Consider the following 27,782-nt stretch of genomic DNA (forward strand, 5'->3'; position numbering starts at 1 on the left):
CGGCCCTCGTCGCTGCAAGAAGCCCTGGAGAAGCTTGCCAAGCGACTCGAGGCGTACGTACTGCTCCAGCAGCAGGTTCGAGAATACGGAGCAGCCCTGGAGAAGCTTGCCAAGCGACTCGAGGCGTACATACTGCTCCAGCAGCAGGTTCGAGAATACGGAGCAGCCCTGGAGAAGCTTGCCAAGCGACTCGAGGCGTACGTACTGCTCCAGCAGCAGGTTCGAGAATACGGAGCAGCCCTGGAGAAGCTTGCCAAGCGACTCGAGGCGTACGTACTGCTCCAGCAGCAGGTTCGAGAATACGGAGCAGCCCTGGAGAAGCTTGCCAAGCGACTCGAGGCGTACGTACTGCTCCAGCAGCAGGTTCGAGAATACGGAGTGCGGCCCTCATCGCTGCAAGAAGCCCTGGAGAAGCTTGCCAAGCGACTCGAGGCGTACGTACTGCTCCAGCAGAGGTTCGAGAATACGGAGCAGCCCTGGAGAAGCTTGCCAAGCGACTCGAGGCGTACGTACTGCTCCAGCAGAGGTTCGAGAATACGGAGCAGCCCTGGAGAAGCTTGCCAAGCGACTCGAGGCGTACGTACTGCTCCAGCAGCAGGTTCGAGAATACGGAGCTCGCTGTCCATGTCACGAGACTCCCACTGGCCAAGACTTGGGCTCTGCGCGAAGACATCGAAAACTCGTCGCTGGCAGAAGCCCTGGAGAAGCCTGCCAAGCGACTTGAGGCGTACGTACTGCTCCAGCAGCAGGTTCGAGAATACGGAGCGGAAACACAGCCTGCACTTGCAGCGCCGCAGGCTTGAGACTGCGGGAAGCTACAGTTTCATCAGAGCCGACCTGGCGCTCAACTTCGGAGACTACGGCGGCGTACTTAGACTGGACATGTGGTGCGGCGACTTCTCGGTGCGTCCCGAGCGTGCCGACGTGAAGTGCCGGGGCCCGTTCGAATTCATTGCTCTGGTCTCCCACAAGGCAGACGACATGCAAGAGTTGTTGCAAAGCCTGCCTCTGGACGAAGCCTGCGACATGTTGTGCACGACAGACTGAATGGACCGTTGCGTAGTGATTTGCCGGGCATTCTCTTCATCCCCATTTTCGCCGATCGAGCCAAATGTGTCATACTGCCTTGTGAAATATGAGCTAGTCGGGTGTGCTGAGTCCAAAATACAGTATTTGGTGCACGAAAACATTATTGCAGATATGGCACTGTTTTGGTGCCTTACCAAAGCAAATTCTTGTGTTGCAGTGTAAATTTACTTTGTTTATAACGCCATTAGTAACACTTTCATGTGCAAGTGGTGGATGCATTCGTACAGGCATGCGTACCTTATGCACAGTGCGCTTATAGATGCCTTTCAGCTATGTCACAGTGACTACCAAGTTGGAGACTCAGGGCAGAAGAAAATTTTTTTCCACTCACTTACCACCAACAGCTTTGACTTCCATAGTGGATGTTCTCCCTTGCTCGCCATAATGGCACCGTTGACCAGGGGTTTCCCCAGAAATTGCAATAAGGGGGGTGACTAAGTTTAAGGGGAGGCTGTTAAGGGGAGAGGAAAAGTGGTAGTTAGTTTTAATTCTTTTTTTGTGGTGATGTGTCACACAGGACTAGCAAAGGTTATGACTCCAACACCCATAACAAACTTCGAAAAATTACTTCACTTTACATAATGATTAATAGGAAAAATTAAAGAATGAGGGCTACATAAAGTGTGAAGTGGGGAACAACGAGAAGTGAAGATAGATATGCTGTGAATGTGAAATACTCCTTCAGTCACTGCAAAATGTTCCACTCTTTATATTCCTCCTGTGTTCATCATACAGCAAGCCGACTACTGGGAAGACTTCCGTCCGGTTTACTGTCTCTGGCTTTTTCGAAAATGCACACACAAAGATTGCCAGGTTCTGGCGGGGTAAACAAGTGGCAACCAAAGGTTGCCAAGAATTGGGTCGTGCACTTGCTTACTGACACGTCAGGTTACTCTTGTTCTCATCTGTGAATAAGTTTCTCTGCTAACAGTTATGCCTCTTTGAGCACTGCTTCCACAGAAAGCTGCACAATTTCCTCCATGGTTCCCTCAATCACAGGTCAAAGATCCACTGCTGTCCTTGCAGTTACCTGGATGGCATTGTTAGAGATGCCAATGGCCTCGGGAAACAATCTATAAGTGTAGTAACAGCAATCGTTTTTGTAAGTCTGTCTGTAACAGTAGTCCACCAGCTTCACCGCTCATGTCAGCGCCCTCTTGGTATAGATGCTTTCTGAGGCAAGTACCTCAGTATTTTCAAGATCACAGCCAATGATCACTCGTGAGAGGGCCACTCAGGTTTGCCTGGCGGACCTGTTTCAGCTTCAACTCCATAAGATCTTGGATTTATTTCATGGACACTAAGGTGTACAGGAGTTATTACTGAAGGAAGAATACAGTGACGAGACTAGTTTAATTGTTCTTTTCATTTCTATCAATGACTCCACACAGGCAGGCCGAACTAAGTGACCTTCGCAGTGAGTGTAACAGACATTAAGGTTGCATTTCTGCTAAAGTAAAGCCTATCCCCTTTTGTCGTATTTGCCGTGCTGGGCAAGTCGTGCTTTCCTCCTCCCCAAGCCAGCTACGGATGATGTGTCCCTTTGCGTACATGTCCTTCTGGCGCTATTCAAAAAAAGTCTCCGTCGTGTGTAAAAAAAAAATTATAATGTAATGCCTTCTGAAAAGCAAGAGGTTGTGTATAAGCACTGCACGGGCTTGAGCTGACCCAAAAGCCCGGGCTTGGCCTATGGGTCTGGGTATAGCAATTTTTTGCAGGGCCCGGGCCAGGCTCGGGCCCGGAAACTGACGGTCCTGAGCTGGGCTCTGGCCCGTGTATTGGACAGGCACGGACGGGCACTTTCACTGATGCGTACGCTTTTTATTTTCTCATGTGGTTAACAAATGGCTGGTCAATTTCCAGAGTGCAACTTGTTGATCTTCTCTAATATATCGTGTGATGTGGTAAGCATGCAAAAAAATCCAGACAAAGCAGCACACACACTGTTTTTAAGCTTATTTGCTCTCACAGCAAACCTCTGAGTTTCTGAGGCATTGAAAGTATTATCGACATAGCAATTTTGCTGGCCACAATCTTAGCTTTGCGACAAATGTTGCGCATGATAGTTTAAACATAAGTACGGCATCCGCACACAAAATGAAGAAGCATTTTGTTTTAATCATTCGAATATGCCTGGGACCAACAGGAACTTTGAGGAAGTCTTAGCTGTTGTGGTGCTAAATTTTCACATCTGAACGCATTGCACTTACCTCCTTCCCAGGTTATGGCTTAGCTCTCTAATGTTCCATACTCGATATTAACAACTGTCATGTTTCCTGATAATCATATTATCTCTTCTCTCATGGTGGTACTCTCCTTCGTTTCTCGGAGCATACAGGAGGCTGCGCATGCGGGCAAATCAGGGCCTTGGAGGGGCATACAAGAAATGCTTAGTTTGTAGCACTCATGCAGTGTGGTTTCTCTCTTTTCGCTCTGTGTTTTCATGCTACGCACTTTTCATAATGCATGGCAGAATATTTATGAAGCCTCTCTCTTCTGTTCGTCAAGTCCTGCCTTTTTTTCATTTCTTTGCACTTTTTAGTACTACAAAGGCTTTCAAAACTAATTGTTCAAGATACCCATTAGCACTCTTCCAGTTTCAGCAAAGGTCTAGATATTGACATCTCCATGTCGTCATACGTCCGAGCCCAGTAGTTATTTCTGCAATTTGTTGTTGTTAAAATGTTAGAGAGAAGGAATATTGGCAGAATGAGGCTTCTGTTGTCTGAGCAGACAGTAGTGGACAACTCATAGCCAACCCATAGGTTTTGTTTGAAGATTGAGGCACTGCTGTGGCATATGGATTATTTTTGCACTAGCGTACCTGTTATATGCTTCATACCATGAACACAGAAAATAAAAATTCCATGTAGACTATTTTTCAGATTTTTTTCGCTACAAAAAATAGTGACAAGCATGATATGCAGGCCGCTAGGTGTGATTTAGTTTTATGACATTCCCTTCAGTGTCGCTGAAGGAAGACCAACATCCACCCAATTGAAACTTTCCGCATACGTTCGGTTCCTCTTTACTCTGCTAAGCAAGCATACACTATCGGTTCTTTTGAAACGTGCTCCCCACATTCCAAATTTTGCATTAAAGCGCAATGTTAGACATTTCAGGGCATTTGCACAGAGCCTATCTCAAGGCTTTTATGCTTACCAACCTTACGAGAACAAGGTGAGGTTCGCAAGCTGACTGAAGTTATGCGGTCTGCATATCATTTTGTTTATTTGTTTACTGAACTGCCACGCTCGCATCGCTACATGGTGATCCACGAGTTGGGCTGTTACATTCAATGTTGCACCTAATGTTACACCTATAATTTTTCTTTCCATAGCTTGCTATGTTGACCTTAACTTACACTGAACCCTTTTCGTTAGCCTCCACGTTTCTGCCTCATAGGTGAGTACCGGTAAGGTACAGCTGTTCAATACTTTTCTCTTGAGTGATATTGGTAACCTGCCAATCATGATCTAAGAGAACCTGCCATGTACACTCTACCCAGTTCTTATTCCTCTAGTTATTTCCCTCCCATGATCCGGATCAGCGGTCATTACCTCCCCTGAGTAGATGTATTTCCTTACAACTTCCAGCACCTCACCTATGAGGCAGAAACGTGGAGGCTAACGAAAAGGGTTCAGTGTAAGTTAAGGTCAACATAGCAAGCTATGGAAAGAAAAATTATAGGTGTAACATTAGGTGTAACATTTACGAATTGTGAACTGCTCTGTCCTTGCAAGATGGTTGAACAATGCATTGGTTTTCAGCATGTTAATTTTTAGACCCACCTTTCTGATCTACATGGCTTCCTTACGAAAGCCTGCCTGATCATTTGGTTGATTGAAGTCTAAGGTTGTCCTGATTCTATTTGCAATTGCCTTACTAAATGCCTTGTAGTCAATGGACAGTAAGCTGATCGGTCTGTAATTTTTTAAGTCCTTGACATCTTCTTTCTTGTGAATTAAGACAGTGTTAGCATTCTTCCAAGCTTCTGGTACGCTCGAGGTCACAAGGCATTGCGTTTTCAAGGTGGCAAGTTTTTATAGCACAATCTCACCTCCGTCCTTCAACAAATCTACAGTGACCTGATCATCACCAGCTGCTCACCTCCTTTGATTGGTCCTAAGGTTTTCTCTACTTACTCTTTCATTACTACCATCAAGCTAGTGCTGTACATTCCTACTCAAGCAACTGACTCATTAGAGTTGCTCTGTGATGCAATGGACTTCCGTACTATGACTGTATCATAGAGTATCACATGAGATCCAACAAGCAGGTCACTGATGGATTTTTCACCTTCCACTATTAGCAACAAAAGCCGACATTCAAAGTAATTGAGTAACCTTGTTGAGTATGTATGCAGAGCAGAAGCAAAGTTCCAAAAGGCTGTTGATAAGGGCCACAGTATCCAGCAAGTCAAAGAGCATATCTGATTTTGGCCAATAACTAGTCAAATTTCCTTTAAAATACAACCTTCCTTTCATGTTTGGCAGGAACTCTTTCCTACAGGTGACTTAATACGTTACTCAAGACAAATCGTAGTCTCCTCATCACTGGCTAGACAACTTCAATTGTCTCCAACTCACAAGGCTACCCTGAGAATGTACACACTAAAGCTATGCTCTGAGACTGCAGTTCTGGTGGCAAGCGATGGGCGGACAAGTTCAATAACAAACTGGAAATTGGTCCATGTGCCAAGAGGCTGACAAGACATGAAACCATCTGCTGTGCCTCTGCAACACCAGAAAGTCCCTGAGAGGAATTAGCAGTACGTAGCACCATTCACACGAACTCCATATATGTACAAGCATGCTATATCTCATGTGAATTATTTTTCAAAATGCCCTCAAGTCAGGTCAACCTATTAGATTACAAACAAAGCAATGACTGAATTTTCCCTCCAAGTTCTTGTACGCGAACACTACCTTAATTAAATTTATAATGCACCAAGGTCCACAGTTTATATATCTCGAATGCTCCATGTCTTCGCAGCGGCATATGGCAACAAATTTTGTCACTCTTCACTCTACTGTAAGCAAGCAAATGGCTAAATTTTGTGATTTAATTGCATCTTCAAAACCTTTATTTAGCTAGCTGCACTGGAACAGCATCCACTCTAATCAGCCATTGTTGAATACCTGAGTATTTATGGGGGCACCCTGCACGCTACAAGTAGAATGGCAGAACCAAATTAGCTAAAATAGGGTTTCCATCCTTCCCATTTTTCTTTGAAAGGGACCCACATGAGGCATTAAACATGAAAAAGCATAAATCAGAGTTAAGCATTCACTAGAGAATACATAGTGCAGTGGAGAGCAGTAAAGGCTTCCAACATTCCAGTTAATATCAGCCAAAGCCTGCCAACAACAGTCAGCTTCAATGGAGACCCAGTCTTTTCCTGAGAGAGGAAGGTTGAAAGACGGGAAGGAACTTCCTCCATTTCGATGCAATGGGAAAATGGGAAACGCCTTCAAGCTAGCCACGGCAACCAGGGGATCTCCCAGTAGTTCTGAAGAAATTGATCTGAACGCAATTTGGAAAGCAAATTTAATGGTCTTGACAAATGTGTATCGCAGGTACCCGCTGCTGCCACGATGTTCAGGGCATCCCACGTGCCAGACACTTCAGTACATTTTTCCTCTGGGATTCCAGAGGCCCAGCTGGCCTTCCATGTCTTTGTCTAATTCGCCTTTGCCAAGGTCATTACATCTCTAAAGCATCCGGACCCTTTAACATCAGTGACACCACCGTGACCACTATGGAGTGAGTGAGTGATATCGAACTGGGACAGCACATGTTCTCCTCTTTGCAAGTAAGAAGCACAGTTTTGTGACAGCCAGCACTGTTGAGTCTCGACCCAGTGCCTTCTTTTCAAAAAAATTAGGGGCTTCTCCTCAGTGCTCTCGGCTGCTACCGACAACTCAATGCCACTTTTTCTAGATCAAAGAAGGTCAAGGAGGAAATGCCATCCAGCACAGTGGCTTGAGGGCTAAGCACATAATTTCAATGAATTCCATATGAACACAACCTGAGCGTCACTCTGAGCTATCGACAATACTAGCTATGAGATAGTATGCTCTCTTCTTGTGTCACGTTTGCTATGGATTTGATGAACTGTATGTATGCAGCACATCTCTTCAGTGTAAACAGGTCCACCTAAGGAGTTACAATGATGCATATGCTTTTCAGAACTATTTGCAAGTGCCATCGTATAATGATATCTCTATGACTTTTTCGTGCTGCCTGTCATTGGAAATGACAGCTGGGTAGCAATTTTACGCTGTCTAATATAGTACTGTATCCTTTGAAGTGATATATTCCACATCTCTTCCAAGGTTAAAAGTCTTAATTCAGGCCACATGGTTTGATATTCTGCCGTGTAGTGGAAACCTTTCATGCTATTAATCTCTGCAAGCTATGGATGACCGTCGTCCTCACCTTTCAAGGCCTTTTGGTGTTAAGAGCCTCTGTATCTGCACCACTTTACGGCTCGAAAGCAAACCATGTGGCTTGAAGACTTTTGAGTGCTGCTGTACATATCAAAGAGGATGTTTTTCTGCTATTTCTGGCAAACACATATTCACCAAGTCCTTAAGGAACGCAGATGGAAGTTCAACAGTAGCCAGGCGGCATGTCAGAGACAAGCTCTACACCACTTCATAAAAGTGCATTTGTCTTTTGAACTTTTCTCATGAACTTTACAAAGTACAAACTCAGCTTCCCTCATTAAATTATATTGCTATTATACAAGCATGTATAATGCAGGAGTGGCACTGTCTCATCATTTTGTCGTATCGCTTTAAATGCCTCTGATCATTAAGTGCATGATTGGCTTCTATTGTATCAGCTCTTCACTTGAAATAAAGACATGCACTTCAAGAAAGCACTAGCTCAACATGGCTGTTATTTGTCGCCCATGTACAACGCATAGTCTTCACATGCTTGTTTCTTTCATGAACACATAATGAAGTGCTGCTGATATTTTCACCTCTCCTTTAAGTTGGCACCATGCCAGAACAGAATGCACACAATGTAGCATATGGCGTACTGGTCAGTTTGATATTTCTGAATATTCACACGGACCATCATCTAACGAAAGCATGCTATGAGGCAGAAGTGAAAAGATTATGGCCTCATACCGATAGAATCAAGCATACTATTACCAGCTTAAAATGTAAATCTAGTTTTGTTTGGCACAGCAAGTCAAGTAAACCCAGAAGCAGATTCCTCAAATGAAACTAGTGCTATAAGTGTACCCCAACACATGGCATCATTATTGTCATTTCCAGCCCGGTTACATCCATCGCAGAACAAAGGCATTTCCCCCTGGTCTCCAATAGCCTTGTGCTGCACCAGTCACAGCCACCCTATCCTTGCAAATTTCCTGTCATGTCCCTGCGTAGGTCTACACCACTTTTCTGTATGAAAGTGACTCATGGTTTTTCTTTTTGAGAAAGCTTGTAATATCTTTTTAGTATTCACACTGTCCTCAAGGCGCCCTTTAACACATATGATGAATTGTGCTGAAAAGCATTGCTGCCCTTCTGTCAACATGTGAAACAGCAACAGCCCTCACACCATGGCACTTAAGTATCAATGGCCCAAAATATCAGGTTTTGGTCCCTTTACGTTCGATTTTATAAAATGCAAGAAAAATTGGCTACATAATGCACTATTAAAGTTTAATACTGCTTCCATTTAATAGCTAAGTGTTCTGTGCTCATGTCTGTTTTATTCATAATGGTAGGTTAAAGTGGAACACTGACTTCAATTATGGCTGACTTAGAGCAAGTTGTCTTAATTAGCATCTAATCTTATTGCCTAGTCAGCTTGATGGTCACAGTGTGTGCCCAGCTAATGGTGAAGCAACCAATTTTTGAAGTTTACAATGCAGAGGCAACTCGTGTTTTACAATGCAGCCGGTGTCAATGCGGTTCTCAGCATGTAGTTCTTACAAGCATAACACATTGCAGACCCAAACGCTATGTAAAAGAAAAAAGAGAGAAGGTTCAGAATGCTTATATGTTATTTTGTATAAGAGGACTGTGCCAGATAGCCACTAACAATGCATAATCTTAATCAAATGCACTCGTTGCAGCGGTGCATGAATGTAATCCTGAAATAAAACACCAGCTGACTGGCACATGCAGCACATGTGCTGTTCCAGTCCACAAAAGGTGACCAGCTTTCTGTCACCTCATCTACTTGATGTAAGCTTCTGGAGCACACTGTTGCGAATTATGTTCAACAGGTTTTAGCACATCAGAATGTGTTGTCATCATATCAGCATGGCTTCAGAAAAAGTCTGCCTGCTGTTAATAATTTGGTTTGAACCATGCATCAATTCTCAAGTGTACTTGATGTGTCCAGTCAAGCAGACATTCTTTTTTTTATATTTTGCTAGGGCCCTCAATAAAGAAAGGCTCACAGTAAATTACTGCATATAAAAATATGAATGCCTTGGACTACCTTTCTGAATGGTTCGATGGATATCTTACCACTAAAGCCAGTTCATAAAGATTGAAAACAGCTCATCCAAACTGCTTCCTGTTACGTCTGGTGTACCCCAAGGCAGTTGTTTTGGTCTGTTAATGTTTGTTATCTATGTTATAGTCAAGCATGCTTATAACAAACACAACTGCCATGCACCATTCGTTCCGTATAACCGCATGTTATATGTCATTATAACTCACCAACTTTTAAGCTTCATCACCTCTCTAATACATTTGTTGTCGTTTTTCATTAAATGACTAAACCATTGCAGCCTTGTTGCTTGAATTTTCCTTTCAGCACATCTGACTTAGATCATTCTTTGTATGTGGTCTTTCTGAACTCTGTTCTTTTTTTCCACTCCACACCCATCTCAACATCCTCATTTCTGCTATGTTCCTCTTTTGCATGCTGGCGTTCATTAGCTGCTGTACCACTTCACTTCCATGCAGCATCGCTGGCCTCATGACTGTGCAACAGACTTAACCTTTCAGCTTAAGTGGCAGCTTCTGGTCGGAAAGTACACCTGAAAACAACCTTCTACTTCTTCCCTGTGTTAGCCTTTCATCCTGTTTGGATTCTGCAGGTGACTCACACTGCTGTGTCTCCCTCTCCACGACTGCCAATAAGCCAAGGTACTTGAAATGCGTTGTTCTCTTCACTGGGTAAAAATCACCAGATAAAAATCTAGTGATATTCATGGAGAAATTTCGTTATTCAGAAAAAGGTTCCGTAGTTCGGGTTTTACCAGGTCATATTTTGTAACAGATGGCAATACGCGATAAGCGCTAATTTTTTGTAGGACATAAAAGGCTCTATTTTTTGTTGCACACAAAATCAATTTCTTTTTTTTCTGTTATTTATTGTAATCATTTCATCACACACATTATTGACTGCATAGCACTGCTGTGTTCGTGAAACACCTATTTGCCTTTGTTTGTAAAATGCTACAACATTTCTTTCAGTGTAAAACAGTCATTTTAAATTCAAATGAGCCTTGAAGCAGGATGCCGTGAGCATGGGTAGCGCTTGGTACGGTGACGAAAATGAGACTTCCAGTCTGTACCCGCGTTTTTCCTTCTCACTTCCAAACCATAGTAAGCACTGCCATAAAAATGTTTAAAATGATCGCTTGAGTGAAAACATTCCTCTCGATATTTGTACAAGATGTCTGCTACTTTTTGTGTGCTGTCTTCAACTTAGGCCACATGGAAACTAAGCTTCCTACAAGGCTCATTTTCGGGTAGAAATGAGGCATAACCCAATTGGTAGGATGTTTACTTGGTTTGCAAAAAAAAAAAATAAAAAAATGGGTAAAATCGGATTTTACCCAAGATGAAGAGCCCAAGATACAAAGTGCTTGCTGGCTCTTAGGAACTTTTCTGGCATCTGCCTGAGGCAAAACATTGTATCTGTGGTTCACTGCCCTGGCACAACTCCAAATTGTTGGGGCACAGTGCTCACCTCTACTCTGTCTTGTACCCAACACACTTTCAAATACCTTCATGGTGTGCAACATCAGCTTTAGCCCCTTGAAATTCATGCTATTCTTTGTCTCCTCTCCTTGTAGTTGGGAATAATCACACTTTCTTTCCATTCATCTAGCAACTGTTCCTGTTTTTAAACTTAAGTCATGATGTCAAACAGGTGAACACATTTGCTTCACAGCACATTCATTACCTGGCCCAGCTGCCTTTCCATTTCACATCCCTCTCAATGCTTGTTCTACTTCTGCTCTCATGACCTCAGAGGTAGAACAAGCATTGTAGAGGGTGAAAAATGGACATCCTGTTATTTTACCAATCCGAGGATACGACATGAGTCTTCAGTATCTCAAATATATAAATAAAATAGAATATCAAAACAATAACTCAGTTTTAACCAATATCTACGGTTAGTTCTCATTTGGCTTTCTCATGCGCATACTTGCAACGGCTTTTTTCAGTAATGCGGTGCTGCTGAGACTGCAATCGTAGTCGCAGCGGTAAGCTGCAAGGTTGCACATCAGATTTCAATGTTACCACTGCGCTCTCCTCATATAGCATTAATGCGCCCTTTGGCTCAACCTACCTATTTCTCTCATAATATGAAGGTGTTGAAGAACATGCATTTACAAAAAGGCTCATCACACTTTTTATACATCCCCAGATGAGTGGAATCATGTGGAACAAAAAGTTAGTTGGCCCCTAGAAGGCTGTGTAAGTGTCCTACCATTTCAGTTTGAGATAAGTTAATTCGTCATAAAGTGCACATAACTATACTCTTACTGTAAAGATGTCTACACTGCATTCACCTTTTTCTCATACATGACGCTCCAGAAACCACATTCCAGCCTTCTTGAACTAGGCTTCTTTGAAATGTCATGCATGTTCTCAGCATTCCAAGGTAGAGTTTGAAGGGACACTACAGGGACTTTCCAAGGATTTGAAATTAGGGGGCGTGTTTAAATTTCTATGGGAGGAGGGGTTGAAGTAGAGAAGCGAGAGCCAATATTTATTTTTTTAATTTGTGTCCTTGGCATGTCGCGTAGGACAAGCAACTTTTATGACTCCAACACTCATGCCACCACATTGGCTCAATGGTTATGGTGCTTGGCTGCTGATCCGAACTTTCACGCTATTGAAGCACCTGGGGATATTTAACGTAACTTAACTTTAATGTAAGAGAAGCCAACAGCCACAGAAACCAAGGGGCACAGGGGATTTTTTTTAATTCACTTATTTATTTTGTGGTGTTTATCAATTGGTAATATTACTGAATATGTTATCGCATAAAGCTAATTGATTAGAAAACCAGAAGAAAAAACAACCACATGTCGCTGGTGGGATCCGAACCCACGACCTCCGAATTACGCGTCCGGTGCTCTACCGCTGAGCTACGGCGACGGCTGTCAAACCTACTGCTTTCGGGGGTATATATGTTTACAAATAACCTAACCTTGGGAGGGTTCACCAGCGCCACCCACGTTCTTAAGCGGCGGACGTAGAACGTCCTGAGTTACCGCTGATGTGACGTAGAATGTCATCGAACGGCGAGGGTGGAAGCTGTGTGCGAACCCTCTTATGCTTCCTAAGGCATCAAGGCTGCTAGAACCGAGACCCTCGTTAAGCAATTAAGCAGACGAGGAAAGGAGAATGAGGGCTCGTTATAAATATGAGAGAAGCCAACAGCCATAGAAACCAAGGGGCACAGGGGATTTTTTTTTAATTCATTTATTTATTTTGTGGTGTTAATCAATTTATATTACTGAATATGTTATCGCATAAAGCTAATTGATTAGAAAACCAGAAGAAAAAACAACCACATGTCGCTGGTGGGATCCGAACCCACGACCTCCGAATTACGCGTCCGGTGCTCTACCTCTGAGCTACGGCGACGGCTGTCAATTCTTCTGCTTTCGGGGGTATTTATGTTTACAAATAACCTAACCTTGGGAGGGTTCACCAGCGCCACCCACGTTCTTAAGCGGCGGACGTAGAACGTCCTGAGTTACCGCTGATGTGACGTAGAATGTCATCGAACGGCGAGGGTGGAAGCTGTGTGCGAACCCTCTTATGCTTCCTAAGGCATCAAGGCTGCTAGAATCGAGACCCTCGTTAAGCAATTAAGCAGACGAGGAAAGGAGAATGAGGGCTCGTTATAAATATGAGAGAAGCCAACAGCCATAGAAACCAAGGGGCACAGGGGATTTTTTTTTAATTCATTTATTTATTTTCTGGTGTTAATCAATTTATATTACTGAACATGTTCTCGCTTAAAGCTAATTGATTAGAAAAGCAGAAGAAAAAACAACCACATGCCGCCGGTGGGATCCGAACCCACGACCTCCGAATAGCGCGTCCGGTGCTCTACCTCTGAGCTACGGCGACGGCTGTCAATTCTTCTGCTTTCGGGGGTATTTATGTTTACAAATAATCTAACCTTGAGAGTGTTCATCAGCGCCACCCACGTTCGTAAGCGGCGGACGTAGAACGTCCTGAGTTACCGCTGGTGTGACGTAGAACGTCATCGAACGGCGACGGTGGAAGCTGTGCGAGAACCCTCTTATTTATGTTTGCAAATAACCTAACCTTGGGAGTGTTCACCAGCGCCACCCACGTTCTTAAGCGGCGGATGTAGAACGTCCTGAGTTACCGCTGATGTGACGTAGAATGTCATCGAACGGCGAGGGTGGAAGCTGTGTGAGAACCCTCTTATGCTTCCTAAGGCATCAAGGCTGCCAGAACCGAGACCCTCGTTAAGCAATTAAGCAGACGAGGAAAGGGGAATGAGGGGCTCGTAACTGACATCGCACAGCACACAGGCCCCTTTTGCGTTTCGCCTCCATCGAAAGGCATCCGCCGCGGTCGGGTTCGAACTCGGGTACTCCGGCAGGGCGAAGGCGACCGGCGCGCTCGGAGGCAGACGACAGCCGCGAGTAGGAGGACGCTCCACGCGCCTCCTCTCCTGTCAGCCTTTCCCTTTCCTTCTCACGTTCTCCGGAGAGAGAGAGAACCGGAAAGACCTTGACAGAGCTCGCAGCAGACGCCAGCGTGTCTGCAGCGAGAGGCAAACTGGGTCACCCGACCCCTGTCCTCCCACGGGCAGGGAAACCCCTTCCTGGGGCTATCGACCGCGCAGTCACCGGCCATCGCCGCGCCGGTGACGTCAGCGACAGATTCGCGCGCTCTCTCGCCGCGGCCGTCCTGGCTCGCGTCGTCTGCTACGGGCAGGGGCGCACCTTCGCCCCCTGCCCCCACGCACGCTTCCAGCGCGACGGATGGCAGCTGCAAGATCGTCTTATGGTGTCGGGCCACGAAGAGGGCTCAACGGTGCGACAAGCTGCCCTGATACGCGCTAAACGCTCTGCTGCGGCGGTCCATGTTCCTGAGAACCTGGCGGGCGTCATCCTGTTCAGGCCAGCCGGTCGCTGCGCGGCCATCAGCAAATAACAAGAATGGGAGCTTGCTCAGCTTCTACCGCGCGCGATAGCGGTGCGTGTGAACACGCGCTGTTCGCCACCACGGCCATCCGTGGTTTCGCGGTGCCTCGTCTTTGGGGTGGATGGCCGGCGCTCTGCTGCGCAGTCCTTGGCCGCCGCGTTGTTGCACGTCCCTATTGAGTCGTCATCGTTGTCTGGGAGCACCCTCTCTCAGGATTGCGGCGCTGACGCCTCTAGCTGCTGTCTGCCGCCAGTTGGTCCAAATGGGTCGCGAGTCGAAATGAGCGAGTCCAGACGGGTCGTGAGTTGTAACGAGAGGCTGATCCCGGATGAGTCGTGAGTCTGAGCGAGTCCAAATGAGTTGTGAGCCTAAATGAGTGTGTTCGAGTGAGCCCGGGCTTGTGTGAGTTTGAGTGACCCTATAGGCTAATCTCGCCCGATCTATAGGTTAATAGCCCGATACGCTGACCGGGTGTCTAAATACCTGCATACAATTAACGCAAGGTCTTTACAAACACTCGTAATTCCAGATGACTGGCGCTGTGCCAAAATAATTCCTATACATAAATCGGGCTCTAAAACTGAACTGAATAACCATCGTCCGATATCGTTAACAAGCACAAGCTGTAAAATGATGGAACACATTATTTTTAAGGCCATAACCTCATATCTGGAAAATAACCTAATTTATGAAAAACAACATGGTTTCCGAACAGGGCTCTCAACAGTAACGCAGCTTGCTGAAATTACTCATGACATCGCTAACACAATTAATGAAGGCAACGAGATAGATGCTATATTCTTAGACTTTTCTAAAGCGTTTGATGTTGTTCCTCACAATGACCTTATAACAAAATTACTATGTTTTGGCATTGATCGCTACATTGTGTCATGGATTTCCTGCTATTTGCAGAACAGAAAACAATGTGTTAAAATAGGTGAATACGTTTCGCAGAACCTGGATGTGTAATCGGCTGTACCCCAGGGATCAGTTCTTGCGCCTCTTTTGTTCCTCATTTATATACATAAATGATATTCACTCCTGTGTGAGTTCATCGATCCAGAATCGTCTTTTTGCAGACGATTGTGTCGTATATATAGCTGTAAAAAAATCAAGAAATCAAATTCTCCATAGCAATTCCCTAGAATCAATCCACGCTTGGTGTATGACCTGAGGAATAAAACTTAACGCAGATAAGACCGAAAGCATCACATTCACTGATAAAAAGCAGCCTCTAAGTATACATACACACTTGGTGACACACACGTTAAAAAATATGATCAGGTGAAGTAACCGGGATTCATCCTAACATCTAACCTGCGTTGGGAATCCTACATCAAATCCATTTGTTCTAAAGCTGAAGGTAAATTAAATTATTTAAGGTGAAAGCTCCGTGACACGCCGGCCCATATTAAACTCAATGCCTATAAAACTTTTATAAGACCTACCCTAGAATATGCGATTATAGACTGGAGCCCCCATCAAAAAATCTTAATCAACAAATTAGAGCGCATCCAAAAACTAGCAGTAAGGTTTGTCAATTCAAAGTAATCACGCCAAACTAGCGCTACCAGCCTAGTAATTCAATCAAATTCACAAAGCCTGTCACAGCGAAGAATCATTTCAAGATTAAAGTTTTTCTTCCAGCTTCTTCAAAATAACAAATTCGCAATACTTACACCCGCCTTTCAAACACTCGTCAGCCGTGTAAATATCCACAAGTACTCCCTGTTTATATCCACGGTCGCCTTGATCACGCGCGCGCGGCGGGGCTTGCTCCGGCCGTCCCATTCAGCGCGCACCCCATAGCAAAAGTGTAATCGGAGAAGTTCCCTCACAAACGCTCAAATGCTTTCGAATACAAAACAAAAACAAGACAAGCATAAAAGACAGGAAGAAGCGCTGAACGGTGGGTAGGAATTCAGTAACGGTTTAGAGAACAGTAAAACCGTATAGTAAAACAAAGTGCAATAGGTCAACGTTAGAGGGGAAAGGTACTAGAAAACCTAAAATATGTCTAAAGATTTAAAATTATCTTCGAATACAAGTGTGTCTGCTAATATTACAGCGGCATTGTGAAGGCCGTTCTATTCTTTTGCTGTTTGGATGGAGAAAGACTGCGAAAATGTTTGTGTTTGGGGGCCACGGTATGACACCTGTTGATTGTTTTTGTGGCGAGCTGAAAACGGGAAGTGTTTTGTTACGTAGATGTTTAACAGAAATGAATAGCAGAAACGATGAAAAGGGGCTAAACTGGCTAGTTTTCGGCGGTGCTTTAATAATGGCAAGCTGGATCGGTTCTTCAGATAGGTCACACTTGTGTAGGACGAATAATCGGAATGAACAAATCTAGTGGCGTGATTTTGATAGTTTATGTGCTCTCAGAAAGGTATTCTTCATGTGGGTTCGAAATGGCGGCTAGGTAAATTGGTTTTTGAGGAAAGGAAATGGCGCAGTATCTGTGTCACATATATCGGCGGACACCTGAACCGCGCCGTAAGGGAAGGGAGGAAGTTAGGAGTGAACGAAGAAAGAGAGAAAAGGTCTCCGGAATAATTTCGACCACCTGGGGATCTTTAACGTGCACTGACATCGCACAGCACACGGGCGCCTCTTGCGTTTCGCCTCCATCGAAACGCGGCCGCCACGGGCGGGTTCGAACCCGGGTACACCGGCTCGGCAGACGAGCGCCTTACCACTGATCCACCGCGGCGGGTCCAAATGGCGGCTGCATATTCTAATTTTGGGCGGATTAATGTGGCGCAGGCTAGTAATTTTACATCTGCTGGAACAAACTTCACTTAGCGTTCAAGGTAGCCAAGGGATCGGCTGCATGCTGCAGTGGTGTTGTTGATGGGCGTTGACCACGTAAGATGGTCAGACAGGTGTAATCCAAGATATTTGTATGCTTTCGTAGCATGTAAACGAGAACCGCAGATAAAGTAGTTATGTGGTATTAAGTTGGAGCGTCTATGGAAATACATGACCTTACACTTAACAATATTTAAAGACATTTGCCATTTTTAAATCCAGTTTCCTATTGCTAGTAAGTCACTTTGTAACCTAATACTGTCTTAAAGCAGCATTAGTTACACAACATATTGGTGGTTATAAGAGTGCCATTCGTACGTGACTGTTCCCGCCGCGCGCTATCATATTGCAATAAATTGCCTAAAGATGCAGTGCGCCTAAAGATGCCTAGCGCGAGAGCTCAGTGCGGTGCCACTGCCCGCATTGTCGTCTTCTAGTCCGTGACAATATTGTCCCCCATAAACATTCAGATGTAAGAGAACTTTTCCGGAAAAGTAAAGCAAATTCGAAAACTTCGCACAGAAAATGAAAGCTTGAAAAAACACAGTAATTTTAAGTCCAATACAGCGCAATCTGCATTGAGCGCAACAAAGTTTCGCGTGGAAGAGTGTATAGTTGAGCGCCTGGCAAACGCTTCAAGGCAGCGTTCTTCTTGGTCACAGGAGGAACCGTGATGAGCTCGCCTAACGAACATAAAATAAAAATTGAGAGCTCATAGTGCAACATTGCCTGCCTATTTTCATAATAGTACAATTGCCATTTTCCTTCCAGGCCGTTTTTTACTGGTAAGCGCGTTCTGCCAGAGCTAGTACATCATGGACAAACGTTCATTAATTCACTGGAAAAAAATTTGGTTACTGCGCTGCCTCGTCAGTCGCGGCACTTCTTTTATAAAGAAGTAATGCCTTTCCATACTTTCATGCTTCCATTGGCCCGCTGCGCCCAAACCCGCCGATATGATTGTTTTCCGGGGAGCTCTCGTTTCGCATAGCGTCATGACTGCCCGCTTCGGGCAACATGCGGCCGCAGCGTCTGGAGCTTAGTAATAAAAAAATTACCTAGCCGCTGGAGGCATTAGTGTTCTCGTGTAGATTTTCTTCGTCGTGGTTTTTCACCTCTCCTCATCACGCAATACGTCCAAGGCGCCGCAAATCGCCTCGTGCGAAGCCATAGCAGGGGAGGCGAGGGGTCGGGGACGTGCGCCGCGGTGCGGCGGAAGGAGCGGCCAGCCCCTCTCCGCTATATCACACCCTCTCCGTCCGAATGGAACGGCCGGAGCAACCCCGCCGCGCGCTATCATATTGGAATAAATTGCCTAAAGATGCAGTGAAGTGTACGTCCGTGAAATTATTTCTTAATTATATCGAAAAAATTGTCTTCTCTGTTTAATTCTCTCCTATTCTTTTCGTGTTTGGATCAGAGAACATCTCTGTATTATCGAATTTTTGTTTTTACTCTGTTCGATCGCAATGATGCATTATAAGCACTTCTGCATGGGCCTGAAAAGGGCCTGCAGTATGTTTAAATAAAATAAATAATTAATAAAAGGAATAAACAGCGCGAAGAAACACGGAGAAACGACGCACACACGAGCGCTCGTTTGTCGTACCGTATTTCTTCGCGCTGTTTATTCCTTTTAAATGCATTATTAACTAGCCCGGAACCTTGCTCTTCTGAGGTTAATCTAACTTTTACGAGTAAGCCTGAGACAGTATACTCATGACTCTGCCAAGGTGTATAGTCTGTGCCCGTGCTCGGAGCATCACGTGTGCCGCACTCGCTATGACAGTGCGCCCGCGCGCAGGGAACTGTCCACGTACGGGAGCGCACTGGACGCCCTTCTCTAGGCCTGCGGCTCACCACCTAGGCCGCAGCAACTGCAGCAGTGCTACCAATCTCTAGCGCCGCTTCTCCCCAAATTTCCATTAAAAAAATTCTCTACATTTCCCTAGATACAAAAAATAGCGTTCAATTGTGAAAACATGTATATTTATGCGTAGTTCAGTACCAAGTTTTATCATGCACCTACCCTATTACCAGAGGTTGATACGCAAATTAGCTGTAAATTTCAATTGAAGCATGTAAAGTGAAGAACTTCTAAATGAAGCTACAAGATAAACCGTAAAGAGTTCTTTGGAAATTACAAACTAAAGACTCTATATCGTGTATGTTTTTTGTTGTTGTTTTTTTCACTGTACGCAAGATATTAGTAGACACGCATCGGCATGTGGAATTAACTGAATTTTTTTCCTCATGTTGTGCCGGTTTCGGCTTCAGCCGAAGGATACCACGCGCAAAATGACTGGAGGTCGCTTGAGGAGTGTACGGAAACTGCGATATAAAAGCTGCCTGTCCATTTGCTGCGATTGCTCTGGAGGGTGGCTGACGGAACAGTTTGAGTCAAAACAACGAAGCAGTTTGTCACAGCTTTTGTACGCCTCACGTGACCTGAACTCACTTTGTTCATCGTGGTGGAACTGGGAACTATGGTTTATGGTTTTGGGGCGTCTAACGTCCGAAAGCGACCCAGGCTATGAGGGATGAAATAGTGAAGGACTCGGGAAATTTCGACCACCTGGGGCTCTTTAACGCGCACTGACATCGCACAGTACACGGGCCTCTAGAATTTCGCCTCCATCGAAATTCGGCCGCCGAGGCCGGGATCGAAGCCTCGATCGTCTTTCGGACCAGCAGCCGAGCACCATAACCACTGAGCCACCGTGGCAGCAGAACTGGGAATTGTTCCTTCCCCTAGTTTGACTATAGCTAAGGTTTCCAGCAATGCACTCCTTTCTAACAAAAAAAAAATGACGCCCTTGTTCTTTCCTAGTTATCAAAATAAACATGCAGATAGATATGCTTACTAAATAGGAATTTCATGTAGTGCAGTGAGCTCCAAATACAGCGTGAGGAAAGGGCTGCGCGTGTTGAGGGAAGGAGGTGGCACGCCAGATCACAGCAGCCGGTGCCAGTGGCCACGTAAGGGACCATACACGTCCTATTACGTCCGTTTAAAGGCTGGTTCGCATGCAAACGACTGAAAATTGAGCAGCGCAGTGGTGCGAAAAATTTGTAACTAGTTGGAACATCGCCGCTCTAACTGCTGGAGCCGCCGCGATGGCTCTAACAGCTTTTGCGCCGCAGCAACAAAGCGTTTTCACTGGCATGTGAAACAGGCTTTACTCGAGCGCGCGGGGTGTTGTGCGGGCCTCCGTCAGTTGCAGAGAAAAAACAACGAAAACTTTTACTGTCTTCCCAATATGAGAGAGAAAAAGAAAAACTCTCTGAGCAAATGAAATTTCCCTAGATTACACAAAAAAAAAAACTTTTTCCCCTAAACTGCGTCCAAATTCTCTAGAGCTAGGCAAAAACCTCTAGGGTTGCCAGCACTGGGTGTCCACCTCCACAAAAACCATGCTTTCGCATGTCCTAAACCGGCAGCCATTTTTATTAATATTCGTGATGACACCATCGGTGGTTTCCTGAACAAAGGCGCCGCATTTGGTTGCCAAGTGACCATAAATGACTCCCGCCTTCATAAATTAGAAGGGTGCGGGCTAGTGGGTAGTCAAAATGAGTACGATGACATGCTCACAGTAGTCAACATGAGGGTGTTGTGTCCCTTGAATTTTGAGGGCTATGGATCCTCATGTTGCCTTCTTTTATTTATTTATTTATTTATTTATTTATTTCAGTATACTGCAAGCCAGAGTTGGCCCAAGCAGGAGAGGCATACAACTAAAAAAATTTCTATAAGAGCATCAGCTGCAACACCGAGAGTCAGTAAACAGGACACAAATCCAGAGTCATCAAACAAGATACTAGGAGCCATACAATAAGTTCTCTAGCTCCTTCTCAAAATTCCTAGATTTACATAGACCCGAAGGAAGACCATTCCACTCCGCGACAGTATTCGGAAAAAAAAAACTGTTCTTAAACCCACTAGTTCGTGCGAAAATTGGTGCTAATTACAGCTCATGTACATGACGTGTTCTCCTAGTGCTCGCCAGCTTCACACAATCAGGAAGATCTGCCTTCAGATTTCCAGACATGTAATTATGAAGCAGTACTAGACGGGTAACTTTTCTTTTTATTGCCGAGAACTGTAAATTACTCTTTCGAATTAATGCAGGTGGAGAGTCTATCCTTCTATATTTCCCATAAATAAAACGAACTGCTTTTCGCTGAACACGCTCCAGTTGAGCAATGTCTTTCTTGTCATGCGGGTCCCACACTGCTGCCGCATATTCAAGTCGGGACCTAACACAAGCCTTGTATGCAGTGATTCTGGTACTGACGGGAGAGTTTCCGAGTTTTCTTTTAATAAACCATAACTTCTTTACTGCTGATGAGCAGATGTCAGCTATATGAGTGGACCAAGTAAGTTTGTTCATGAGGGTTACCCCGAGGTACTTATAGCTTTCTACTTCTAAAATTGGATGGTTGTGAAGTATATAACAGTGAAATCTGGGCGTTTTTTTTCTTGTGATTCTTAATAATACGGTTTCGTTTGGGTTAATATCCATGCCCCAGCGCTCACACCAGTCTGCAATTGCTAGTACAGTTTTTTGAAGTGACAAGTGGTCAGAATCACTTACTACCTCTTTAAAAATTATACAATCATCGGCAAACAGCCTCACCTCATCATCCTTTTCACTTAAGGCACGCAATCAGTGTCTTCGAACTCCTGCATCGTAGTTAGATAGGGTCAACAACTGTATAGCGCAGGAGTAAATCTGACTTTTGATTATAATGTTGCCCCCCGGAAGGGGCATGGGCCGTACCCGACTGTACTGCAATGCCGGGACAACCCGCGGCACGGCAGGAGCAAGCTCCAGCACTGCGCCAAACTACAAAAATTTCTCAATATCAGCGACCCTGGTAGGGCCGAATCAGATATTAAGCTGATTAGAACAGATACAATTTATGTTCTGGGCCAAGAGGCCGAGAAGCGATAACCAGGAAGCGGTCTTCGACCCAGACCTCCTCCCAGCCGACCCTCAATGTAGTGCCAGATACGCGCACAGTCTAAAAGAAAATGGAGAATCACCAACTCTCACTAACGCAGCATCTTACATCTTGTCGAAAATAACGAGCTATCCTCAAGGCATCTGTTATTTCACTCATTAACGATGGCCTGAGGCACGAGGATCGCTTATAAATCTACACAGTATATCGTCGTCCGGAGACACCTTAATTTCCGCGAAGCCGTGTTCACCGCGGAGATTGAGTAGTGACGGTACCTGGTGGCAGCAAAGAAAACTATTCTGCCACTCATACCCTAGTCACACGGGCTGTCTAACCGCGTGTATGCTTAACCGTGCTTAACGGTCAGTGCAATGGACGAGTGACGCGGCGATTCAGAGCGAAGGAACAGTTGCAAATATCTTGCAATGCAGTGTCCCGAGTGATGTCCGACGGCGCCGTCCGGTGGCAGCAGCGCCTCCCGCAACTGCCCGTGCCAAAGCAACATCTCGTCGGCGGATCCCTAGCGCCAGCGTCATAAAACCTTGCTAAACTTTACTGTTCTCGTAGTTAATAAGGCCTGTGCTAAGGGAACGTCAAAAATGAATCCTCCTTGAGGATCGCTGCCCTGTACCGAGTTGTTGGTAGGAGTAATAACTGCCATACAAGCTAGTTTTATGCTCACAGCCGCTGCCGCCGCTGCAGCGCGGCTGACCCGATCCGCTTGCACGCCATCTGCGCTGCTATCGCTGAAATCGATCATACATCTTTCTTTTCATATGAGACAATGAGGTTGTCAGTAAGGCAGTGCCATGAGTAGACCATTCGCTATAGCGCTGGTCAATGCAAAAGCGCAGTCCGCTGTGGCTTCAATGCGAAACAAATCAGGCTTTGCGACGACTAGGGATTAGCACACGAGGGCGCCGTCGTCCGCTGCGCTCGCGGGCGGCACCATTGCGGTAAGCTCGCGGAATACGGGGCTGCCAGCGTTGCGAACTTGTCGCCTACTTTAATGATTAAGCAGGCTCCGGACCTTTTTTAAACGCAACGGCGGTAGAATGCGTAGCCTGAGCGCAGCGGGACGTTGTTGCTCCGCCGTTGGACGATCATCGAGGGCTGCATAAAAGCGTCATCGACGGCACTATACACACCGCCTATTTTAATACGTTGCTCATGAAACATGGTTTAGTGCTAAAAAAGTACGTTGCTGAACAAGGGCGTCCTGCGGAACTTTTTCCAGGGGGAAGGGGGGGGGGGGGGGGGCACCCGATGTCTTGGGATGGGGGCGGCGGTAGGTTAGCACCCAATAAGGAACTAGTGCATAAATAATATCCGTAATTCCAGGGGAGCGGGGAGGGGGGGGGGGGGGGGGGGGGGGCGAGGCCCCCCCCTTGCCCCCTCCCTTCCGGACGCCCATGTTGTTGAAGCGCACCAGCTCGTACGCTTTTCGCACTCGGACGCCTACGGGCATCACTCTTAAGGTGGCGGTTCCACTGCCGCCATCTTGCGAGTAGTTCAGATTCTGCCACCAGGCTACGACACTGATCCATGACTGGGAAAGTGTCTACCCGTTTTGCCCTGAGCGACCCGAGACTGGTTCTGGTTGAGATGTTGAGATGTGTTTCCGGTCCTTTCTTGACCCGCGCGCTGCGTGAAGACTTTTCTTTTGTTGCTGCACCTGCCTTCAGAGGGTTACAGATGAACCATGGCAAACTCGGCTGCTTGTCCCCGTCGTGCGTGGGGGGAGGTGTTGGCTGGGGGATTCGGCATGCTTCTTTCTCTGCCTGCCCCTTGCTGGTTTTTTCCACAACCACACGCGGTAGCCTTCTGCGGCTATGTAGCCAAGGCTAAGCATAGAGGGAAGAAGGGCCTTGCCGTCGCGAGTGGCGCTTCCTTTGTTCGGGTTATGGTTGTGGAAGGGTGAAGGGAAAAGTTGGAGAGCTGGGACAAAGAGGGTACCGTCTTTGCCCAAACGGCATCGGAGGGAGGATTATCTTTGTTCGGGATAAGGATGCGGGGCACGGGAACAAAGGACCGCTTCCCTCCCTCTCTTGTTTAGGCTTGGCTGCATAGCCACAGAGAGCTGTGCGGTCGACGTTACTGTCTGGAGGGCCTCATTTGAGGGTATGTGCCGCTTCGTTTCTTGCGTTGTACCCGACTATAGACTTTTCTATTTTCAATGTCGATACATATATTAGTGTTGGCAAAGGAAAAGAAAGAAAGAAAAATAATGCTGCCCAGCACGCAGTAAGCGAAAAGGCAAAGGCGGACGACAAAAATAGAAAGGTGTGACATCATGCAAATTATATATGCTTTTTTATGTCCCAGGTATATACTTCTGGCGTTTTTTTTTTTTTTCAATGAACCTTGTAGTTGAAGTCGGTGCCTTTCTTGTGTTCTTCTTTCTGCCCTCGTCTTTTGCGCGTACAATCACTTCGTCCCTGTTGATGCGTAGTAATATTAGTAGTAGTCGGAACACTCCTTGTCTAGAGTGTAACCTGCCAACTCGAGCGCTGAAAAAAAATATTTTTTATCAAATAATGTTACATCTATGATAACACAACTGTAACAAAGACAGCTAGACAACTTCAGACAACGCTCGACGGATGCCTGTCCAACCATAGAATCTAGGGTTGGTGAAGAACAAGGTTTAGAGAAGTGGGCAAATGTCAATTTCTGTTTACCGCTGAGCGATATTGCACAAGAGACGTGAAATTGCTACCGAGAGGGTTACCACCGCAGCGTGTCGGAATGTTCGCAATGTTCGCTCCAAAATGTCTTTTCTAGTCTGAAAAAGACATTGTATGTGACAAAATCCAGAATGGCTTCCGGCGCCGGTGGTTGTTTTGTTCAGCGGTGCTGGCAGTTCGAAAAAACTTCGGGGGGGGGGGGGGGGGGGGGGGGTTCTGAAGCCCCATAAGCACCCCCCCCCCCCCTTGCTGCGCCCCTGGTAAGTACGTTACCCGTTGCAGTTCCGAAATGGTAACGAGTACGTTACAAAGTTACCGAAAAAAAGTAACGCGTTGCCGGGTAACGTCGTTACTTGTAACGCGTTGCCGACAACACTGTTGAGTTGTACTCAGTGTTGTCAGTAACGCGTTACTTTTTTTCGGTAACTTTGTAACCTACTGGTTACCATTTCGGAACTGTAACGGGTAACGTACTTACGTTAACATTTTTCGGTAACTTGAGGTGTCACGTTACTAGCTATTTCTTATTTCAATTGCCCAGTTCCGCCTATTTTTCAGAAAAAAAAAACGCCGAAAATGATGTTGCAAATAAACAACATCTACAGGTGCTCTCGACGACCCTTGTTGAGGCTCGCATGCATGCCAGAAAACACCTGCCCTTGACAACGCACTCAAGAAAAAAAAAAGCACGAACACGCATTCACACACTTGCCCCCAAACCACTCACGCACGGAACTCTCTAAAGAGTGGAGGCATGACGAGCCACCAATAGACCATTTGCAGAAATCGGTAAGTCAGTTTCTCCGTAAGCTTGTTTTCCAACCAAAAGGTCTTGTTCCCAGGCGACACTCTCGCATTCTTGGTGGAAGCAGTTCCCCCTTCTGAGTAAACTCAGGAATGTCGCCAGTTTACTTCAAGATGGCCCCAAGAGAGCCGTCGAAAGAGTACAATGGTACAGCACAGAAAAGGGGACTGCAGTCAACCGGCTTTAGCACTGAAGTATCAGAAAAAAATAAGGAAATGGGCCTTTGTTCCTGTGCCGGCAGTAGTGAGCTACCTCATACTAAACTTTCTAAAAACTTTCTGCTCAACAACACTATCACTCCAACTTTCTCCCTTCATAGTCATACAACCCCCCCCCCCCTTTCTCCCCTATCCAGAACAAGGAACAACCCACTCCCCCACTAACAACCCCACTAGGAAGCGAGGCAAGCTGTCCGATGACAGCTTTGCAGTGCAGCTGCAGTAACAGCTAGTTGTAACTATTAGAAAGTTGTCGTTATTTATCAACATTGTTTTCAAAATAAAATTTGCTTATTTCTATCTGCAACTGCGGCTACGTTTCTGTTTATTGAGTTCCTAAGCGAGCGAGGCTGACCTTGAACACCTTGACATAAACACTCACATTTTTGTGATAATTATGCAAGTTCAAGTGACAAAAATGTTCATGTGCGCAAATACATTTTTTTTCCGGAACTAAGCATTCCTTTATTGCTACACAATTTCCGCGTAATTTCGCAAGCAGGAGCACACCAGAATTACTGTAAATTTGTTGAGTTCAGCTATGTTTTCTTTGTGAGGTCGGAATTATGTGAAAAATGAGCTTGATAAAATTGTTATTTTCAGTTCTTACAGCGAAGCCGCAGTGTAATTATGGCCATGGAGTAGCGGCAAAGTAACGTGCGGTCCTTTCTTTCGGCAATGGTAACGGTAACGCGTCATCTTTTTTTGTAGGGAACGTAGGCGGTAACGCGCTTTTTTTTAGCGTAACGAGTAACGTATTAAGTTACTTTTTTTCGATAACGCCTACAATACTGGTTGTACCCGACTTATAGATCCGTTCGATTCGCCTGCACCACATGAACTGGTTCCCGTGGCACTCCAGCTCACATGGCTTCATTTCAGCGGTGAAACACGGTGCGCTCTGAACCACGGCATTCGTTTGAAAGTAGTGCGAGTGTAGTTCAGGAAAACTGCAACCCTTCTCGGTGGTTAGTGCCGAAATAGTGCAGCTGCAGCCGCCATGAAGGCAGATGATGGTTTGCGCGTAGTGATAAACGGCGGAGGCTCAAGTAATTCCACTCGTCGACAAGCTAGAACACTGCTCGAGTTCTCCAAAAAAACGGCTACACGTAACTGACACCACTGTAAAATACAAAGACGTGCATGCAGCATGATGCACGTCGACACAGTTCATCCGCGGCGTTTCGCGCCAGCTGTCACGAGGTGCACATGCACGCATCGAGGCTTGTTCATGGCAACATTTTATTGTGATGTGTTCTTTGAACATTTCTTCACGAGATACGAGATGTTGGCAGCCGCTGATGTGGGGTGTAAACAGAAACAGCTGGCTGCTATTCACTGGCGTCACCAGGGCTAGCAGACGACTAAGCCTGCACTCGACCATCTGTTTTGGAAGCAGACAGTGCCAAACTGCGCTCAAACCACGGTGAAAGACATAGCATACTCTTACACCGTGGCTCAAACTGCCGGAACTAGCGCTACACACTCAGGGACACCGCCGCACAGCTTTGCCGAAATGGTACAGCGAGTGCAGGCGAATCGAGCGCTCTCCAACTTCCCCTCCACAGCGCTAGCCGCAACAACGAACAAAGCTGTCCTCGAAAAATAAAACGACGCCTAGAATGCTTTTCGTAGCGTCAGGGAGAGGCGGGAGAGGCGATGGAGAGCGCGCGGCAGCGGCGGCGGCCCCGGCACGCTAGCTATGCGCCGCTACTGCGCATGCGCAACTGGCGAGCGCGGCGGTGGCACCTCTGAGTCATCGCCGCAGCGACGACGGCGGCGCGCCAGC

General features: G+C 45.9%; 1 protein-coding gene, 1 long non-coding RNA gene and 2 other non-coding genes across 4 annotated transcripts in view; 1 reads left to right on the forward strand and 3 right to left on the reverse strand.

The window, feature by feature from the left end:
• Positions 1–27,782, reverse strand: part of LOC149353843 (uncharacterized) — a 615,886-nt gene that overhangs the window by 463,817 nt on the left and 124,287 nt on the right. The gene's annotated exons all lie outside the window — the stretch shown is intronic.
• LOC149353867 (uncharacterized) lies at positions 465–7,987 on the forward strand. Its single transcript, XR_016291096.1, has 2 exons — positions 465–5,860; positions 6,669–7,987. It is a non-coding gene; the product is annotated as an uncharacterized LOC149353867 (long non-coding RNA).
• On the reverse strand, positions 13,380–13,451 carry TRNAA-CGC (transfer RNA alanine (anticodon CGC)). Its single transcript has one exon. It is a non-coding gene; the product is annotated as a tRNA-Ala (tRNA).
• Positions 22,084–22,271, reverse strand: LOC149353869 (U2 spliceosomal RNA). The gene has a single exon (XR_016291950.1). It is a non-coding gene; the product is annotated as a U2 spliceosomal RNA (small nuclear RNA).

The sequence above is a fragment of the Amblyomma mixtum genome, chromosome 3 (assembly GCF_055824585.1).
Source record: "Amblyomma mixtum isolate Tamu chromosome 3, ASM5582458v1, whole genome shotgun sequence".
Taxonomy (NCBI): Eukaryota; Metazoa; Arthropoda; class Arachnida; order Ixodida; family Ixodidae; genus Amblyomma; species Amblyomma mixtum.